This window comes from Stegodyphus dumicola, chromosome 3 (assembly GCF_044657685.1).
Source record: "Stegodyphus dumicola isolate Sdum_Otavi_A_Nest chromosome 3, ASM4465768v1".
NCBI lineage: Eukaryota > Metazoa > Arthropoda > Arachnida > Araneae > Eresidae > Stegodyphus > Stegodyphus dumicola.
In genome coordinates, this window is record NC_140770.1 from 184,733,808 (window position 1) to 184,756,949 (window position 23,142).

Sequence of the window (23,142 nt, forward strand, 5' to 3'; positions counted from 1 at the left end):
AGATATTTTACGGTTTGTTGGATGTTTTGCGGTCTGACAGATTCACCCTCGTCTAACGACGTTAGATGTGTTACATGAACAGATAAATGAGTGTCATCGCTGAAAAAGACCTTTTCCCAATCATTCACGGTCTTACGATTTGCATGTTTTTGCCTACAAAGTCATTTCTGCCTCATCTGATATGGCGAAATTAGTTTTTAGTTGTCTTTCTGACTAACAGTCAGAAGTTTACACCACACAGTTGAAGGATAACTATCAATACAGATAGGTAATAGAAGGAATTAAAGCATTTCTAGTTTTTTTATTAATAATGCTATTCTAAGTAAGAATCGATCAAGTTTCGGAGCTGTTTCCCTTTTCTTTCCACATTTGTCTTTCATTTCTGGAGAAAATGATCAGTTTCATTGTGTCTCTTCAGAACTCCAAAAAAGATAATTTTTCCAGAAACGTTCAGTATTTCTTCTTTAGTCATGAATGTGTTACTTTGAAGTACAATAATCTATGCTCTATAGGCGTTATATCCATTTTTAGTGCATTAAAATGAACGAATGCAAAACTTCTTTAAAAAGCATACAAAAGTAACTTCTTCTTCACGCAGAAAAAAGCTTAAAAATGGTGCTATAATCCTAATTTATTGTTTAAACCAGTTTTAAGTAGTAAAAAGACGGTGTTAAGGCAGATAAAACTACTTTGAGGCTGCTGGCGCCAGATGGCAACCAACTTAAAATTTTTATGAAAAAACATCACTTTGTTCCAATTAATTTGTACACTATGGTGCGGTCCACTAGCGTCCGAGCGGCAAAGTCGCTGAACACTGTTAATTCGGTCCAAAGTTCGAATCTCGTGAATAGGCTGGCTGCATGGACGTTTTCGTGGATCAAAACTTTCGATTTCATCTCTTCATCTTTTCTTCACCAAATCTTTCCACGACCATCACCTCCGAAGACGCTGAGCTTACTTTCAGCAACAATCAAATCAGAATCAAAGTTTTTGTTTAGGTATTTATTTGCAAAATCTAATCCTTTTTCTCGATATTGACTTGAGGTCAAAGGTTTTCTTTTGGGAACTCTGCCATTAATTCCACTGATTGATAATTCTACAGTTTCTGTTGCGAGGTGATAAATTTGAAGCACTTACTTTTGGACTTTTTTTTACTTTTCTTACAATAGTTTTTGTATCAATGTAACTAATTTTCTTTGAACGACCACTTCGAGATTTGTGGAGCAGTTTTCCCTCTGGCTTGTAATTTTGAATCATAGTCTGTACAGATGGACGATTTTTTTCAATAATTTGGCTATTTCATCGTAAGAAATTCATTTTTTTTTGGTCCGATGACAAATTGTGTACAATTACAAATGTAACCCAGTCCATTAATTTGTACAAGGCCGGATGTTGTGGTCTCTTTATTATGGAGGCACCTAATAGGTGGGCCACCATCGCCTTTCCTATGAAGGGATGGACAACCAGGCCTTCTCCGGGAATCGAGCCCAGGCCCTTCGGCATCGCAGTTAGCTACCCTGACCACTATACCGACTGGGCGGCTCCTTTTTATGCCTTTATTTTATATTTCTCATGTTTAAAATTTTTTTCTTGGATTAATTTTTTTCATGTTTAAGAATAATTCTTCATGATTATTTCTTAAACTGAGTATAAACCTGAGTTGATTTAGCTTATTGTTTCTGAAATACGTCAAAGATGTAGCAATAAAATTTTCATTTATAGGAAAATCGGTTTTCTAGTGTATGTTAAAGTATTTAACCCCTTCTTCTAAAATGTACATTGCGTAAAACGGCTATGAACCCAGAGTGGGCAACTAGCGGCCGAGCGGTCAAGTCGCTGAACACTGGTAGCTCAGTCCGGAGTTCGAATCTCGGCGAACGGGTTGGTGCATGGGAGTTTTCATGGTTGTCTCTATGCGTAACGTGTATATTAGAAAATCTTCCACAAGGGCATTCCTTCCCTTAGGCAGATAGCCTTCGTGCGCTATGCCGTAATTAAAGAAATCAAATAAAATCGTAGCGGGCAAGTTTGTGCTTCTTCATAGAATCTTACATCCCCCCCCCAAAGATGAAATATCCGGGTATCAACCCTGAACTCATTCTGAGAGTAATTAGATTACATGGAAAGTATTGAAAATCCTCATAAAAATGGAAGTTCAGGACATTCTTTCTGTATGAATCGCAAGATAAAATTTAAATGAAAATAATTTATTTTGCAGTCGTTATTTAAGGCATTTCTTATTGTTTATTTAAGGCATTTCTTATTTAATCATTTTGCTGCCATAACTTTACATAATCTGGATTTATATAACTTTTAGTGTATCTAGGATATAAAATGACAGGTAAATTTAAAGCAAAAACCGCTTTGGTTTTAGTTGCTTGAACGGTTTTAGATATCTGTTTTATAAAATAATTGAGATCCCAATTAAGAGTGACTTCTCAGTTCATTTGACTCACTTCTCTAAAGGAATGGCCCACCAGCGGCCGAGCGGTAAATTCGCTGAACACTGGTAGTTGGGTCCGAGATTCGAATCCCGCGAACGGGCTGGCTGCATGGGTGTTTTCCATGGAGGTAGGAAAGGGAGGAGGCGCCATTCCGCGCTAGAAGTGAAGCACTGCTTTGAAGCTTGGGTCACCAGACGGGGTGTTCTTTGTTTACATTCAGAAGCTCGCTTGACAAGATTCTCATAGTATTTCGACACACGACAGTTCATAGAAATCGAAAAAGGGACACTCTCGCATGAAAGAAACATTCATAGTATGATGGATAATAGCAATTTGTATAGTTTACTGACATTTACGCAAAAATCACATCATGGTTATTTTTCGATAATTAACAACAGCGATTTTGATTATGAATTTGTTTTATAAAATTCTAAGCTGTTGCACTACAAAAATATAGATTTTAAGAAAATTGCTAAAAGAGATCTTCCAAAATTTATTTTCTAGAAGATTTGAAAAGTTTGAAACTTGATGGCTAAATGTAAATATAAAATTACGTATGTTAAAATATTTGTAATTAGGCACATAGGTCAGATTAAGTTTTTATTAAATAGAGTAACGCATGCAAGGGCTATCTGCCTAAAGAGAGAGATGCCATCGTGCAGGAATTTTGAAGAAAAACTGACCTTTGAGTGGGTATTAAAAATAATACTTATAATTTTCATTCAAATTATATTCATATATATTTTTTATGTAAAACTTTCGGGTGTATGCTAAATTAGTGTAAATTACTGTACACGAAAAATATAGTGAATGCACAGAAATTAAAGATTTGCACATGCTGTAAATGATAAATAGGAAATATGTATGGGTATGCATGCATGTGCTTGCAAAAAGCATGTATCTGCCTTTGACAAAATACTTAAATATTCATTAAATTATTTATAAATGTATTTGAAATGAAGAATTTATTCACTTATAAACAACTGTGAAAGTACTGTGAAGAAATCTAATGATTAAATGTATCTAATTTATAATGATTATAAATGTTATCTAAATATATAATAACCTTAATATTGAATTGTAAACATAAATTGAAATCCTGTTGACAAATACGTTATAAAACTATTTAAGCAAGAATTGTTCGTATTGGAAAGCAATCTGTTAAAAGGTATTGTAAAGCAAATGCTTTGAGATGCGCACTTAAGAACGTAATAAAGAGTTTTGGAATATGTATTGTTGAAATGAAGGGTAAAAAAAAAAATCTCATAAGTATAATTAAAAGAATTATTCCCCTTACATTTTATAATAACTCAGTTACAAGTTTTTAATAATACTTAAAAAAAAAAAAAAAAACTTATTTTATTCCCTTTCAGAAATGTTCAGAGAAAGTCAAATACTATTTTCCTAATAATTCTCTAATTTAAAATGAACCAAATAGAGCATTAATTATAAATTGACTTACATTTTTCGATTTAAAAAAAGCCAAAAAATCATGTCATATTTAAGAAAGTATTTTAGGAAGAAGCTCTATAAATAGAAAAGAAATAATGCATAATTTTAATATTAATAATACAATAAACTTTGATCTTAATTTTTGTACCTTAACCGAATAAAATCGAATTACCTTAATTTTTTTTCTAATGTAATTAACGAAAACTTGTGAAAATATTTCATTCAAATTAAACCATTCTGAGAAAACTGTCCTGTGAAAAGTACAGCATTTAATTCCGTTCAGAATGAAATGTTGTTTAAAAATATGTTGTTTTCACATACTTAGGACTCTGAAGTGTTGTAGAAAAAGAAAATATATACATTTATATGTATATTTGCGACGTAATTACAAAATATTTGCACCCGAACGCGTCAAATCCCATAGAACTCAATGGTAAATGACCCAATGTTTTGGTCACCACGTAGGGATCGCCGGTGCTTCAGAGCAGGGTACGGAGAAACTTGTTTAGGGCGACTCCATCTTACTTCCTACCTCCATGGTGTTTTCGTAGTTTTCCCCCATGTGTAACGTGCATACGAGTCAGTTTCCCTTTGAAAGTCCTCCACGAAGGCATTCCTCCAGATAGCAGATAGCCCTCGAGGCTTTGCCGTAATTAAATAACCTAACCTAACCTAACCTATCTGTAAAGGAATGTGTGCAGAAATCTAGTAAACATTTTTGGACGTATTTCATAAAAATAATTGTGACTGCTGCAAACAATCAAACATTTGGACTAGTCACTTATCTTAGCCATAGCTACCAAATTTCAGTGAAATTATTTTTTAAGAAATTTATTATAGTATGAAATTATTTCAACATAATGTGGCCATTAAATTGCCATCCCTTGAAATATATTGAATCGTTATTTAGATTTAAATTAACCCCAAAGAAGCTGAATTTTAACATTCATTATATTTTAAATTGGGATGCATATCGTGAAACTTAGTTTTAGGATGCAAACTCTAGAAACAACGAAACAAATTTGAGGATAATTAATGAATAATACTCAGTATTTCTCGGCATTAAATTTCACCTGTAAAAGCTTTAGGTGTCTTAAATAATGGTCTGAAACTGTCCACCCCCGAAGTAATTTTATGCAGCCCGCAAATATATTTTACGTTAATTAGTTAACTTAAAATAATTATTAAAAATAAATTACTGTGATATATATCCTATTCAAAGATTTGAAGATACGAATTTGATTAACTTTTATTACTTATCAAAAGAGTTATTGATTTTTGCAATAAGAACAATCGCTTTGTTTGGGAGTACATTTACACGTGAACAATTTTTTCGCAGTTGCATGCTAATAAGTCTACGAAGAGAGCCAGATTACCGATGATTGCCTACAATTTGTGATGATATTTTGTAGTAATTTTCCTCCAAGATTACAAACCATATGAAAATCGAAATGTCATGAGGAGTTGTAGCTGAAAGGTGTAATAAAAAACAAAGATGTTTATAACTATTTACACGAAAATATTTTTTCTGTATGCTTCATAAAAAATGTAACAAATAAAAGAAAGTTAATAGGTTGTCATTATTCATTCTCAAGTTTTGTCCCTCTTGAGAAGTTTTCGTATATTTCTTTTTAGTTTAAGGAAGTTATTTAGAGGTTACATCAATAACATTACAATTATTTTAACAAATGCCCGTTTGAAAATTTTAATATTTAGCTGTCAATGCCTTTGAATTAAAAACTATGACCAATAGAAATTTTTTCGAGATACCAGCTTTTAGATTTCAGCAGAAAATAAGTATAAATTTGAGTTCTTTCTCTGCGTTATTTTTATTTTGAAAAATATATACGAAATAATAAATAAAACTTTTAAAATTTAGTTAAAAAAATTTGCTTTGTTACCTAATTGTTTTTTTTTTTTTTTTTTTCTTAAAAATTTGCGGCACAGCAGGCTGCTTTTCGATGGTGCATTTAGCCCGCATGCAATCTGAATTTGAAACCACTGCCGTAAATAATGAATAGCACGAGACTGTTCTCGTAATATTCAACTTTTAACAGTGTAAATAAAAACCACCTGCCTCACCTGTTTTGGTAAGTGGCGAAATACGTCTTTCATTTCGGATCAAGTTCCAAGGCTTTGGGTTGTCTGTTGAAAAGCAATCCCTTTTTTATTTGAAATAAAAGGCAAACATGTATATTAATGTAACATTAATTAAAATATGTGTGTTAGTGTAAGTAGTGTAAAATTAAAGCCTGTAAATGAATGTAATATTAATTAAAAATGAAAAATTATGAATATGAGCTACATTCTGAGTTCAAATTATTTGTTTGGTGTAATTTTTACTTCCAGAAACGTTTTAAATTCTGTGCGGATATCAGCTTAAACTTTCGCATTTCTAGCTTATTTAAAACTATATCAACAAATTTCGCATGAAATAGGACACTTCTTTTGTTTACACAGACACTTGAATTAAGCCATTTTTCATTAGTATATGCATTTTAATTTTGAATTTCGACTAATATTCAAATAAAAAATGCAATTTTTTTTATGAATGAAATCTTGAAACTAAAACTGAGATTATATACATTAACTATATTTTAAGATATAGAGAATGTCTTCAGACAAACTGTGGACTATATTTGTAGTCATTCACAAGGCATTCTATTTACACTTTTGATTCATCTCTTTCAGGTATGCTTCATAGTCTACAAGTGCTCACCAGAGGCGGAGCGGTAAAATCGCTGAACACTGGTAGTTCCGACTTGGATTTGATTCCAGGCGAACTGGCCGGCTGCATGGGAGTTTTCGTTCTTTCCCCATGTGTAATGTAAATACGAGCCAGTTTCTCTTAGAAATTCCTCAACGAAGGCATCCCTTCCATTAGGCAGATAGTTCTAGTGTGCTTTGTCATAATCAACTAAAGGCCCACCAGCGGCCGAGCGGTAAAGTCGCTGAACACTGGTAGTTCGGTCCGAGGTTCGAATCCCGCGAACGGGCTGGCTGCATGGGTGTTTTCGTGGTTTTCTCCATGTGTAACGTGTATACGAGCCAGTTTCCCTTAGAAAGTCCTCCACGAAAGGCATCCCTCCTCTTAGGCAGATAGCCCTAGTGTGCTTTGCCATAATTAAATACACCATACACCACACCATAATCAACTAAATCTGTCGTATGCCTTGAAAATAATTTTCCTTTGGAAGAAAAGGCGACCAATGGCTGAGAGGTAGAGTCGCTGAACACTGGTAGTTCGGCCTAAGGTTCGAATCCCGCGAACGCGCTGGCTGAACGGTCGTTATCGTGGTTTTTGTCATGTGTAACGTGTATACGAGCTAGTTTCGCTTATGAAGTCATCCTTCCCTTACGTCGATAGCACTCGAGTCTTTGTCGTAATCGCATAAACCAAAGCTTTGGAATAACAGTGAGAAATCGAAGAAAAAAGTATGGTTCTTTCAAAGCTTTGCGCAAAAATTTTTCAGGCTGCTAAACTGAAGAATGAAAGTAATTTCTTGGAATCCACTTCTCCCGTTACAGGAATAATCCTTGAAACAAGATGATTGCTGAGCGGTGAGGATAACTGTTATTAACTCAATGACAGATGTTTCTTCAGAAAAAGATAATGACATAGGCATTCAGCGAAACTTCAGAATTACTGTGTAATTGTTTTGATCATTAAGATGGAAAGATTGACTCACACTGTAAGTGATCTTATTACAGTTTACATCAGCGGTACTAACTCAAAAGTTCTTAAAAAATGTAGCAAATAGAAAAGAGTCAAATGAAAATGATAGTTGCTCTGAACGAAAAACTGTTTAGGTGTAAAATATTATTCCATTTTGTTGAATTTAAAGGAGAGTTAAATATTTAAAATTAAGGTCTAGAACGTAATTCTATAAACACTATAGCATGCCATATCTGTAGCGTGATGCTATATAACCATGTACTGCAGCGTATCCATAAAAGTGTGCCAGTATATATGCATATATAGTGTATCCGTATATTATTAAGTAGTATATCTATACATCCAAAAGCTTTTATTAAGATTTATTAATTCAGTGTGATCAAGGTTGTAAATGAGAACATTTGCATTTTCTGTATTTATTTCGACCAATATTTATCAAATTTTATAACTTTGGCTTCGGCCGGCTGTTTATTTGGTGGCACTTAAGCAATTTTTTCAGAGTATCAGCTCAGAATTTTGCGCGTTACTTACAGTGGTACTCCGATGTACGTTATTAAGACATTCCAGATCCTTCGACATTTAACAGAACTGACGCTCCCAATAAGAAATGAAGGGAAAATAATTAACCCATTCTTATAATTCCCATTAATATTAACAGGAATCGATTACAAGAAGGGGTTAATTAATGTTTAATACTAAATTACATACTGCACATAAATGAAGTTTTTCACATGATACAATACATTACATACAGTACATTTATCTGCTATCCAGATCAAACGCAATTTTCAATATGCTCTAACGTTTTATCTTTTCAATTGGGAATCGATTTCATCACCTTTTGCAACGTTAGCATTTAAAGCTTTGTTTGTTTTTTAATCTTAGATACTGTCGTACTCGGCGTAGAATATGCAGCAGTCTAGTGCCCAGCTTCACCTCCAAGGCGATCCTAACAATTTTCTTCATTGCTTGACTCACCTCATTAACTTTCCTAAAATTCATTGCTAACGTAGTTGAAAAAAAATATTCTCCAAAAAAACATAATCACGTGAAAATTCAGAGTTATAGCGCGAGTTATTTATTGAGTGATAATGGAGTGATATTGAGTGATAGTGGATAAAATTATCACCCCAGTATATTTGAAAAAGCGATGTTTAGCTCTAGGTATCACTATACCTATAAATATTTCTTAAACGTTCATATTGTGGTTTTCTGTTAAATAGGCGTTTGTTAATTAGAACAGTAAAATATCTTTATCTTCCAGTAATTATAAATGCTTAGTACTCCTTTATTATAAAATGTATACAGTGTACGTATGATCTTTACAGTGTTTGAAAAAAAAAATGAATTCGTGATTCCGAAGAATCATTTCGATTCAGAGTACTTTTTTTCGGGGAAGAATCAACGATGGTTTTTATTTAATTTCACCAGCTTCAAGATGTCACGACTTGAGGCTTTGTTGATAGCACCTGTCATTTTACTGGGCGAAGTATTCCATCATCTGCGATTTCCTCCGCAGCGTTTAGTGAATCATCCAATATTTTTGGCATCCGTCGAATGGGAGCTGTGAATTTGTTCTAAGCCAAGTGGCTATCACTGTTTCTAGGTGATATATCACACTTCCGCTTTGAAGAATAACTTCTTTAGACGGGAAAATAAGAGAATTTGTAGAAAATTAAGCTTAAATTAACCTATAAAATTACATATGCCAACGATTCTCAACCAGAGAAAAATAGGTGGTACACAAAGAAACAAAGTATTTCACTATTGAATTAAAAAATCTCGTGGAAAAAAAAGAATCAGAGAAATTTATTGTGGTCGAATTTTGACTGAAGGTTTTAAAAGTAAGATATTTGTTAACTTTTGGCTGAACCAAAAGAAGAGAAAAAGAATTTAAAGGCATTTCAAATAAGGTTATTAAAATTTTATTGCCTTCTTGCACAACCTATTTGTGTGAGCAAGGCTTTTCTTCCATGTTATATTTGAAAAATAAATACAGAACAAAATTAAAAGTGGATAATAATTTACGGTTAAAATTAAATGAAATAAGACCAGACATATAGAAATTTATCTCTTAAACAGGCCCAAATTTCGCACTAAATTTTAGGTATTGTAACTTAAATTTTCATAATTAAAATGGTAACTAATTTTTAATCTAACATTTTTTATGTGTGCATAATTAATACAAATAGCCAGTTGGTTTTGCAAATGGCAATATATACAAATTCTCAGTATTGAAAGATAATCATTACAAAATGAAGTGATGATACTAAAGTTTTTCAATTTTTGTTTAGATGATGCGTGCTAGTTAAAAAGTTGAGAACTACTGACATATGCTATTTTGTAGAAAGCTTCAATAATAGCATTTTTATAAAGTTTTTTTAATACTCGTTAGAACATGATTATCTCGGTTTGCTTAGTCTATCCGTTTGTAGCTAATTAAATTCGGATTATATAGTTAAAATTCAATAGACAATAGAGCAGATACTTTTCTAAGAAGCTATTTATGTTTCGTGTAAATAAAGTTTCAGTAAAATTAAGCAAAAAGAAAAAATCTGAAAGCTTTCAGATTTTATGTTACGCCCAAGCGAGTTTTTTTTTTTTTTTTTTTTTTTTTTTTTTTTTTGTCATTTACAGACACATATACGTTTCGAGACCCATACGCGTTTTTGGGCTACGCCATTTCGGGCTGAAAATATTAAAAAACAGCATATCTTTAGAATTTCCAATAGAAATTCTCAGGCGCTGGATATAAAATTTTTTTATTCCTTTCGGTGTTGCCATTGCTCGTTTTGAAATTGTTCAGTTTTTAATAAAAAATTCGTTAGCTTTACAAAATATGAAATAGACAATAAAACAAATTCAAATTCCAAATTCGGACTTCCAAGTGCCTATGTTCAAATGGAGGTTTTATTCAAAATTTGACTCTAGGTACCTTCGTTTTTTCACAGTGCGAGAAACATACATACATGCATGTAAATTCCACATTATTCAGTTTCTTTAAATATAATACATAGTATAATATTAATTTAATATTTGGTGGCAACAATTTGAAAAGTGATTCGGATATTTAAAGTGATTCGACGCAAAATGATGGTTGGAAACTAACAGCCCTTCTGGTCGGCTAATAGTCGTTGTCACCTCATTAACTTTCCTAAACTTCATTGCTAACGTATCTGAAAAATAATGTACACCAAAAAAACATAATCATGTGAAAATTCAGATAGTTGGCTAATATTAGTTGACTATCTGAATTTTCACATAGTCAATAGTCGGCTAATAGTCGATAAATTTTATGGCCCACATGTGAAACTTGTTAGATTTATCTTAAGCTATATGGTATTCTCGAATACTTGATGTTATTTTTTTTTTCAATATTTTATCTGACATTTATGCAGCGTTTAAAATTATTACTATTGTCATTAATTATCTAGGCGAAACATCTTGAGTGCCTTGGTAAATTTATCTATTCACGATATGTTTAACATTACTGCACCGATTCTTTCCGATTGTATTACATAATAGCCTAATTGTGCGCTTGTTTCCTAATCTTTTACATAGAACATTAATCATAAGTAAGGTTATACTGCATTTATTCTTACACACGCATTTATCATAAACAGGGCTTTCACATGTGCAAAATTACCTTAATAGTTGAATTTCCGCCTTTCATATTACGGAGAAAATCATATGGCACACCTAATGATTGCATAACCCATGGTATCGGGCTTCCTTGCCAAATTGCTGTCACGTGACTTTCATAAAAAAGGGTGGAGGAAGGCAAAGCAGATGAAATAGGTCGACAACCCCAAATCAGCCTCTAAGTTTCGGAGACAAAATGTTGATAACGGTCTATTGTCGTCGAAACAGTGCGTGGGTGTTTCAAAGATTTTCAGTTCTGTAAACTTTTACCCCGTTTACTTTCTGAGTTTCGCTTCGTTACCTTTTGCAATGAAAAGAGTTATTATGGTTGTTCTTCGAAACTGTTTAGTGGAAAGCTTCAGAACACAGAGATTTTTAGAAATGACTGAATTTTTTTATACTGTGATGCTAGTTATCAAAAGAGGGTGTTAACTCACTTTTTAATTCAAGTTTTCACGTACAAATGAATCACTTCCCGCGATTTTTCTTTGGAGTATTTTACCTATACCTAGTATTAGTCGTCTTTTAGAGATAACGAGTTGTTTATTCAACCTGCTCGGGTTTTTTTTTTTTTTTTTTTTTTTACTTAGAATTAACAAATAGAAATTTTACAGAGCGTTATTTTTATGCATACTGTTACGAATTTTGTACGTATGTAAATAATTTTGGAGAAATTACGAGAAATCTTAGTACTTTTTTTAGTCCAAAGGGGCTTTGTCCTTGTAGGACTATTGTTTTCGTTTTGCGATTTTGCGTTGAATCACTATAAATGTCTGTTTCACTTTTCAAACTGTTGCCACTAAATGTTAGAGTCCTGCATTATATCTGAAGAAATTAAATATTGAAAAATCTCCATAAATGTATAAATGTCCGTTTCACTTTTCAAACTGTTGCCACCAAATGTTAGAGTCCTGCATTATATCTGAAGAAATTAAATATTGAAAAATCTCCATAAATGTATAAATGTCCGTTTCACTTTTCAAACTGTTGCCACCAAATGTTAGAGTCCTGCATTATATTTGAAGAAATTAAATAATGAAAAATCTCTATAAATGTATGTATATTTGTCGCATTGTGATAAAACAACGGTACATAGAGCCATGGAATTTTGAATGCGTAATCCTTCTACGAATATGGGTATGTGGAAGACCAAATTTGAAATTTGGAATTTATTTTATTGTCGATGTAATATTTTGTAAAACTTTAGCGAATTTTTGAGTAACAAACTCAACGATTTAAAAGTAAACAATGGCAAACTATTTCGAATTGGTATATATTGGAAATCTAATAAATATTTTAAAAAATAATAACCTAATGGCTTTATAATAACTTCTAAACGTGCACAAAATTACAGATCTCTTTAATATGGATTGATGTATTCTATTTTCCGAAATTATATTATTTCTTATCTCAGGTGGTGAAGTAACCATTAGTTAGTGATCGCCCATTCTGATCCGGCAATAAAGCCAAACTCTTTTAGCTTTCAAAGTACATTCTCACTTTTCAGTTTACTAGTACTAATTAAAAATGTGCTAATATTATCAAGATTTATGAGTCTCGGTAATCAGTTGAAATTTGGTAACCTGTGGGCCGAAAAGTGACGGAATGCTTAGGGCGGTGATTTAATATTCATTCGAATAATGTGTGGATAGTTAAATTGGCTATCTGCGAAACTTCTTCGTGATATATTGTGTGTAACATTAAGTACAAGGTAGTTTCTGATAGAAATCTTCCATAAAAAGATTCTGTTTTACATTCTAGTTTGTTTGGTTTGTCTTGATGAAACATTTCAAGCGATGGCAACTCGTTCTCTTGCAAAGAAAAAAAAAAAAAAAAAAAATGAATACCAGATTAAAGTTAATCTTAAGCGCAGAACTGACTCTTTTACCTTGTCCTCTCAACAGTATGACAATTGTTCAGTTCCTATTTCATGAGCTCATTAGTATTGCTAGGGAGACTGCTTTATTTGCTTCTGCAACTCTGACCTACTGAGCGACTTTCAACCTAAGATAGCCTAAAGGCAACAAACGGAATATATTACTCAGAGGTAAAACCATCTACTATCTACTGGCCACAACCTTAGGTCGGAGGCCAAAACAGATCAGTCGGGCATTAATTGTCAAAGTCAAATTTCAAAGTTTACATTTGTACAATATGCAGAGTTATTTGGATATATTGCATACGTTGAAGAAATACATCTGAAGTTATTACATTAAGATTTTCCAGAATAGTTAAGACAGGAATTGACAGCCGCCTACAGTAACAAACATGGTAACAATAAATGCAAAACTTTTAAAATAGAAGATCATAGATAAATGTCAGTCATATATAATAGAAAAACACAAGTAAATGAACAATAAGGATCAACACCCCGTTCAGAATCTGCACGCTATTGAAATGAAGTATATGGTCATCAAAGAATCGAGTCTGATCTCTAGAGTCCAAATTTAAGTGTAAATGAACATACTTTATGTTCCATAGTCCAGTACTAAATGTTTTGCCAAAGCAAAGTATTGTGCAGTTCATGCAAGATTCAAGTCATATAACTCAGAGGTACTGGAATTTGTACTAAATCATTATAATAAAATCCAAAAGTTCAATCAAGAAGTTTGCTGATTCCAGTACAATTAACAGTTGTCATATAATTGTAACAATGGGCTAAAGAAGATCATACCAGATACACACAATATAGAACAAACATTTATGTTTCCATGCTTGGTCATAAATGTGCCAGGAGAAAAAACTATGAGTAAAATTATATGTAAATATACACAAGAACAGGTATCATAATATTGAGAGACATGCATTCATGACGTTGAACAAAAAATTACTTCAGATACAACCAAGCATGTGCTGTACACTTTATGCTTTTGCTTTTGAATGAAAAAAAAAAGTGCCATAACTTTTATAAGAAATCAGATGTTACAATTACTAAAAGTACAATTGTATTATTTCGTAGGTATGTCATTCCAGATATTCACTGGTTAATGCAAGATTAGTGATGCTGGTTACTACTGACGAATCTGACTCCTAATATTAGGTATGAATTAATTTTTCGATCAACAACCCACGTTTATAAGAAAATATTGTTACGTACGTACGGGTTCGTAATAGATTGAATGCACAAGTCCGATAATAAGTTAATAAAAATTTATTTTTATCAAAAGAAATATTTCTGGAATTTTCCGCAGAAATATTCATACAAGTGTTCACAGTATAATCAGTAGTTACACTACAAACTACCAAGAACGTTAAATACAACGCAATGCAAAGCGCATCTAAAGAGAAAGCTAATCCGATCTCACGCTGAACTCGCAACAATAACAACAGCTGGTAACTAAGGAACTGAGCTCAGACGCTTTCTCTTCGGCCTTTTATAGTTTTCAACCGGTCTCGAGATATTTCTAGTACTTTTTGTTTCTCGAAATTACTGGAAAGCAATACGAGGGTGGAACTATGATTACAGCTAACATAGTGGTCAATTACATTTATTCAATTTCAGTACTTATTAACGATGGTTTACTCAATGTTAAATGCACGTGCCCCTGTACTAAGTTTCCAGCATAGCTTTCTCTTAAATTTTTTTTCTCCCTACATTACACAGAAAAATATAACAATTTTAATTATAATACTACTAAATTTACCTATGCAAATACAGAATTCGTAACAATATTATGTTAACATATGTTAAATATCTTGTGCATTATTCGCGAGGAACACAATTTCCAAGTTTCAATCCAAGCTTGAAAACTTAACGTTTGTAAATTTTAGAAATTGTCAAACTTTTAAAGGTCCTTCATATTTTAGGAGTCGATAGTCATCTTAGAAGTCTTACTGATGCTAAATGTTCAACTATATGAAGATTAAGTTAAAATTCTTAAATATATATTCACTTAAATATATATTGTGCATAATAGCTGTATAATGCAGCTGTATAATGCATGAAGCTAATATTCCGATTTTTTTTTTATGTGCTGGAATACTTTCATTTTGTAAGACTTCATTTCCATTTCATTGGTTTCCCACATTTTTAAAGTTAGATTATTTGCATGTAGCAAAGCACGAAAGAGCTGTCTAAGGAGTGGAATGATTTCGTAGAGGACTTTCTAAGGAAAACTGACTCTATTCACGTTACATATGGGGGACACCAACCATGCAGCTATCTCGTTCATCTGGATTCCAACCCGACTAGAAAGGCTGGTGTTCAGCAGACTAACCATTATACACTGGTAGGACCTTTCATTTCTAAATAGTAGTATTTAGTAAACATTGAACTAAATGTGCAATACCAAAATTCAGCTTGTGCCAGTGAATAAATTTCATTTCCTTAAAAAATATAATCCTCCCGTGTATAACAAGTATATTAGCCAGTTTCCCTTAGAAAGTCCTTTACGAAGGCATTCCTTCTTGTAGACAGATAGCACTTGCCCTAGTTAAACTTCGGACTTATTTTCTGAGAAAATATTGAGACTGTTTTGCATAACTCTAGTTTTGTGTAAAATATTGAAATGAATGAGCGTGTAAGGATAAAACAACTTTAAAATAGGCATTTGAAGGCCGTTGCCAGTTGAACCCTCTTTTGCGATTGTAACTCTTGTAGTAATCACCGCATAGCATTTATTTTGTCCACATCTGAGACTATCAGTTCAAGTCTGCTTTCATTCGTATGCTTTTCATGAAGCGAACCATGCTGAACGGAAATGAAATGGGTAAAAAAAATTAAGCAAGTTGACCTCTTTTCTACAGCTATTGTTTCCATGGTTACGAGTCAACTCGGACGGCTTATATTAATCTTGAAGTTCTTATTTTAAAGTAACAGGAAGCTCCGCTAACAGCAGTATTTCAATCTCAGACAGAAGATAACTGTTTTATACTTTTGAATCATTATCAGATCCACCGAATTAAAATTTACACCTCTTAATTTATATAGTTTATTTAATAAAGTAAGGTAACTTTTTTTTTTTTTTTTTTTAAATTTACATACTTTGTCTGTTTACGAGATTAATTTAGACTTCAGAAACTTTAGATTCGAAATGAAGCTGTTTTTCCTGGATAAGCTCAATGTTTCTTAGTTTTAAACTGCCGTCACCAAATGCGTACAACTATTGATGGTTTGGTTTATTCGATTACGGCAAAGCCTCGAAGGCTATCTGCCTTCGTGGAGGACTTTCTAAGGAAAACTTGCTCGTATACACGTTATACTGGGGGGGACCACGAAAACGCCCATGCAGCCAGCCCGTTTACGGGATTCGAAACCCGGACCGAACTACCAGTGTTCAGCAATTTTACCGCTCAATTACAACTATTGAAAACTAGAAATTTGTTTGTACCAGATTCGACTGCTGGTGATCAAACTGAATGCATGAGTTTCGTACTTCCCCCTCCATGCATATTATATTAAGTGTTTTCGCTATAAAATTCTCTAAGAAAACTTCCCTCTGAAGGCACGTTCTGAACGGCTGTACTGTAATAACTTTTAGCAGAATTAAAATTAATGTTGCATTTGCTATGTATTTCTTTAAAATGACTCAAAGTGATATTTCAAGAAAAGTCACGCATGCGATTGATAAACCATCGAATTCCTAGTTTATTGTTACCAAATGCCCAGCTGTGGTAGGATAGCTTCCGCGTAAACTGGGTTAGGGTTTCCAGAAAGTGGTAAGGAAAGGCAGGATTGCCAGATTCGGCGGGAAATTGCCCCCGTGGCGACAAAACGGCGCTATGCTAATAGACGGAGCGAAATCATTCTAGAGCGAATTGTCACCGGTTTTCCCGAAAATGTTCTCGAAGGCAGGTAAAAAGCTATATATACCCTGCTTGTACGCGGAGTGGAGAGTATCCTGATTTGTATGTAGAGTTCAGTAATAGTGCCTTGAGTTCCGAGAGCGATCGACCGAGTCGGGAGCTGTACTTCAGTGATTTGACGTGAAGCTGATTTCACCATTATAGCCTGAAGATTGTGTTGCTGATTGTGTCAGGGTGCTTGTCGTAGTTTTCAGACGATTGTAAAGCGTCTTTGGAACGGTTCTGGATGATACTGACGAATAAATAGCGTTTTAATTCTTCAAGTGTTGTCATCAAGCACTCCAAACTCACGAACCCGCAGAACGCAACATTGTTACATTGTTTTCGAATTTATGCAGATGACTAGTGTATGATCGCTATGGGTGAGGGGTAACCCAAGCGAAATACCTAAGCGATCGAAAAATTTTGTGGTATTGCTAGAATGGGGTTGGAGTAAAAATCTCATTGCTGCAATATCTAGTAATTTTAAACTTTGCAGGTGCCTATAATCTACACATTCACTATAAAATTATACCTGAATTTTTTAACATCAGGTTTTGATGGAATTTTGAGTCTACGCAAATCTTATTCTCATATGTTAGCCGCATATTTTTGGATATCCACAATTTTTCACTTCCCCCCCCCCGAAAAAAAACTTTTATATATGATAAAAAAATTTGTTAAAAAATTTCCTTCATTTTTCGGTGTGCTCATAAAAATATTTGAGCTCATAACTCAGCTAAATTTTTATTAGCCCTACTGGCATTAACCCAGAAGGGCTATGAGTCTTGAAACGGCATTTTGCGTTGAATCACTAAAAGCGTTATATCATTTCTCAAACAAAAGCCTGCAAATATTATTGCCCGGTATTATATTTAAAGAAATTAAATAATGAATAATCTGCATGAATGTGTGTATATTTCTCGCACTGTGAAAAAACAACGGTACCTGGTGCCATCAAATTTCGAATAACGTAGTCCTCCATCCGAATGTCAGCAACTATAAGCCCGAATTGGAATTGCGAATTTGTTTATTTTGTAAAAATTTAACGGATTTTGGATTAACAAACTCAGTGTTTGAAAGCGAGCAATTACAATACTGTACGTGAGGAAACAAAAATATATATTGTTTCCAGTGCGCATTTTTAGTTCAAAGGCACATCAGCCCAAATGCTCTCGAACCGTGAATGTGCAGGTGAATGAAACAACGCCCCTTTGGACGTGAAATAAAATCTGAAAGCTTTCAGATTTTTTTAGATAAATTCAGTTTGGCTGATTAGAAAGTATATGTCATAAACTAAAAGTATAAGTAAGGTCAATATGCCGCCCAACCAAAAAAACCGGTATAGTGGTTAGCGTCGCTGACTCCTGTCCCCAAGGTCTCGGGTTCGAATCCCGGAGAAGGCATGCTTTCAGATTTTTTAGATAAATTCAGTTTGGCTGATTAGGAAGTATATGTCATAAACTAAACTTAAAGTATATGTAAGGTCAATATGCCGCCCAACCAAAAAAACCGGTATAGTGGTTAGCGTCGCTGACTCCTGTCCCCCAAGGTCCCGGGTTTGAATCCCGGAGAAGACATGGATGTTTGTAAATGTATAGTGCCGGTGCGGCATGACAGCACTCTAAATATGCGGCGAGCCGAAAGTCCTCTCGTGTGGTTTGGTGGAAGGTGAGAGGGGAGACTCGTCTTCCACGGGTTGCTCTCCATCAAAATTTGGGGGGGGGGCGGAACTGAGCCAAATCGTACTGTCACCTCTTAGGTGCTCAAGGCTGTAATCAAGCGCTCCTTACCATGAGGTATTTCGTAGCTTGAGCTGACTACGTCAGACAAGTGTGCATAAGCAATGTTCATGCGATGCGTGCGTTGTTATATAACAATTTCAAAATTAACTAGAAGTGGACTGTACTAAATATTTTATTCAATAACTTTAATCGAATGCGTGCCATCTTTCAAGCGATGACTTACTACCAACAACAACAGCAACAAAAATAAAACTGAGTAAGCGTTTACAGGGTTGCTGTAATGAACATCTGCGCCATGCAAGGCGCCAAGAAGAGAAAAAAAATGACGTAATCTTACAGTTAAATAGTCCTAATGACTTAACATACCCCCGGCATTGAAGAGTTACTTCAATAATTTCGTGCGATAATACTCTTAATAACCCACAAAATTGTGCAATTACTACCTTATACAATAAAGCAATACGAATAACATCTCTTAATTCAATATAAAAATATTCAATTTTCAATACAAAACTTTATACACAATACAATGTACAATACAAGTTTTATAATAATGAGCTAACACTTAACTAACTTAGGAAGCTTCTTCTTGGGGTAAAATTGCAATTTTTGTAATTCCACGCTTAATGATGCCCTTTGCTGTCTGTATTTCTACTACTCTAACCTTACTAACCTTACTACTACTCTAACCTAACTTCAAGAAAAAGTCTTGTAATGCGCCCTAACACCCATCTACAGACAGGAAGCTCATCCTCCTTCACTAGTACTAACATACCTATTTTAATATTCGTTTGTTCTACCTTCCATTTTGAACGCTGTTGTAGTGTGTTTAAATAGTCCCTATGCCAACGATTCCATATCAACTGGACAAATCTGGTAGTTCATTTCCATCTTGAGAGTCTGTTTTCAGGTATATCAATTAATTCGGGTTCTACTATAGCATTCAAGGGTCTTCCAATGAGAAAATGACCTGATTCAGTTCCTCTAAATCATTTACATCAGAAGATAAGGGAGTAATAGGGCGAGAAATTAAAACAGACTCTATCTGAGTTACTACAGTTAATAACTCCTCGAAAGTCAACCTTGCATTACCTACAATCCGCTTTAAGTGATATTTCACGGATTTTATTCCAGATTCCCATAGTCCACCAAAATTAGGTGTCAATGGGGGAGTAAACTTCCATATTATTCCTTCTTCACCTAAATAATCTGCTAATTTTTTGTCAGGATTTCTAATTAAATTGTTAATTCTTTGCAATTCGGCATTTGCGCCAACGAAGTTTTTTGCGTTGTCTGAGAAAATGATTGAGCATTTTCCGCGCCTAGCAATAAATCTCTTTAAGGTAGCAATAAATGCGTCAGTGGTGAGGTTACTCACTAGTTCGAGATGCACTGCCTTTGTTATAAGGCAAATGAAAAGAGCTAAATATACCTTATGAAGAGTTCCTTTCCTCTGTCCCTTGTACCTAATAAAAAATGGACCGCAAAAATCGGTGCCGACATGATTAAAGGGTGAGCTCGGATTTACGCGCTCTGCAGGTAATGACCCCATAATTTGTTCGATAGTGACTGGTTTATTTTTACTACACATTATACATTCATGGGTAATCTTTCTAGTTAAATTCCTACCTTGTAATGGCCAAAATTTCTGTCTCATAAAACACAATAATGCTTGCGAACCTAGGTGTAAATATTTCTGATGATAATGCTCAGCAATCAGCTTAGTTGGTTTGCATTTAACAAGCAAAATTATTTGATGTTTTTGTGAAAAAATTACATTGGCCCCTTGTAATCGGCCTCCTACTCTCATTACATTATCTGCATCCAAAAAAGGGTTCAAAGAAAGTATATTACTTTTATTATTAATGGGTTTACCTTATGCGAGGGAGTTGTAATCTGAATGAAAACTACATTTTTGAACCTCTCTTACTAAAAAGGATTCTGCTTCATTTAACTCCTTTGAACTTACCCCTCCTGTTCTTCTCTGTGCTCCTTTCTGTTTTGAACACCTAGAGTTCCAAATGAACCTGAAAATATAACTAACAATACGTAATAATTTTAAATAATTGTTAGTGATATCTAGGACATTATCAATAAATTTTGAAGGCAAAGTGCATAAACAAGCAATGTCAGTTCTTTTTCTCAGTTCATTAGAAAATGTCTCTGTTTTTTCTAATTGTTCAAAGTCAATATTCTTGTTAGGTATGACACCTTCACTCAAGAATGGAGGACCTTTCCACCACAGATCAGCATCATGCAGCTTGTCAAAATTCAGTCCTCGGGAAATAAGGTCTGCTGGGTTCTCCTCTGAACGCACATAATTCCACTGGCATGTCTGTGTTAGCTCTTGGATCTGCAACACTCGATTAGCAACAAAAGTTTTTAGTACATGAGGAGGATTCTGAAGCCATGCTAACACTATGGTTGAGTCACACCACAGACATATTTTACTGATGTCTAATTTCAATAAAGGCATCACCTTTGCAACAAGCTGTGCTAGCAGTACAGCTGCGCAGAGTTCCAGTCGAGGTACTGTCAGCGGTTTTAGTGGAGCTACTCTGGACTTGCTGCAAAGCAAATGTGAAGATAAATTATTGTCACTTCTACAGCGTAAATAGATGGCTACTCCGTATGCGTGTTCCGATGCATCTGAAAATCCACGAATTTGTGTCTCTGAAAAACTATCCTGTAAAACATATCTACTGACTTTCAAATTGTTGATAGATTGCATTGAATCAATAAAAAGTTGCCACTCCTTAATTACCTTTCGGATAGCGGATCGTTCCAATCAAGCTTCAATAACCAAAGTCTTTGGATGAAGATTTTTGCTTTTGTTATCCCTGGACCAAGCAGTCCTAATGGATCATAAATGCGAGCAATATCAGACAACACTGTTCTCTTTGTGTAAGTATTTGGTTTCTTGATGGTTGATTTGTACGAAAAACAATCTATCTTTGGATTCCATAATAATCCTAAAGTTTTGATGCTCTGATCATCATCGAAATTACTGAAAGAATATTCCTCTTGTCTATCCGGAAACTGCAAAAGATCAGGATGATTAGCGCACCATCTGTGCAGACGCATTCCTCCACATGATAATAGGTTAATCAATTGCAACTGTAATTCTTTAGCCTCTATTAGAGTATGGGCTCCTGTGAGTACGTCATCGACGTAAAAATCCCTTTGTACTATTAGCGCTGCTAACGAAAAATTGTTTTTCTCGTCTTCTGCTAATTGATTAAGTGTGCGTGTTGCTAGATATGGTGCGTTGGAAGTACCGTAAGTTATAGTCTTCAGTCTATAGACCTTAACTGGTTCTTCTTCACTACTCTTCCATAAGATGCGTAATAAATCTCTTTGATGTTCTTTAATCAAAATCTGACGATACATTTTTACAATGTCTGCTGTGAAGGCAATTTTATGCATTCGAAATCTGCAAATAATATTAAATAGTTCGTCTTGAGCTAACCTTCCATTCAGCAGAATATCGTTTAACGAAATTCCAGTAGTCGTAGGAGCAGTGGCATCGAACACTACCCTAAGTTTAGTGCTAGGTTTCTCGGGCCTGAAAACCCCATGGTGAGGAAGATAATATGAGAAACTAGAGCTATCCCCTTCATCAATTTCTTCGGAATGGCCTAATTTATTATATTCCTTAATGAAATCTTCGTATAAGTGTTTCATTGCGGGATTGCGAGTGAAGCGTTTAAGTAGATAATTCAGTCTTTTGCTAGCGTTTTCTCTCGATTCGCCTAAAAGGCTAAGTCCTTCCTCCTTAATTGGCATTTCCACTACGTATCTGCCATCATCTTGCCTCGTGTGTGTACGAAGAAAGTGCTGTTCACAAAATTCCTCTTCTTGACTTTTCCCTTTTTTGCTTCATTAATACCTTCAATCTCCCAAAACATTCTCATGTTGTCAGATAAATTATCCCCATTTTCCACAAACCCACAATAATTATCAACATTGCCTTGCTGCGGCATGCGTACTGACTTGCTAACAATGTATCCAAAAACTGACTGATGCAGAATCAGGTCTTGCATATCTATCCTATTTGTTCCCAGTAAATCAAAAAATATTTCGTTAGATAATAAAACATGTATTCGACCAGGTTTATAAAACTCTGGATCAGCTAAACCAATGAGTTGCAACTGCTTAACAACAGGAATGTTTATATATCTAGCAGGCGTTACGCGAATTATTTTTGGAACAACAAAAAATTGTAAGGTACGAATAAAATATCTAGTAGCGTTAGCGATGGTTGCTGTAGCCTTTTTCTTAACACCCATAACTGTACCATTGATACCTGAAATAGAAGCGTTTATTTTTCTTTTCTTCAAATTCAATAACTCAGCACCTTCTTTAGTAATGAAATTATTTTGAGAACCGGAATCCAGCA

The 23,142-nt window shown here is 34.2% G+C and overlaps 1 protein-coding gene across 2 annotated transcripts in view; it reads left to right on the top strand.

Moving 5' to 3' along the window:
• Window positions 1-23,142, top strand: part of LOC118191742 (WAP four-disulfide core domain protein 1-like) — a 159,210-nt gene that overhangs the window by 856 nt on the left and 135,212 nt on the right. The gene's annotated exons all lie outside the window — the stretch shown is intronic.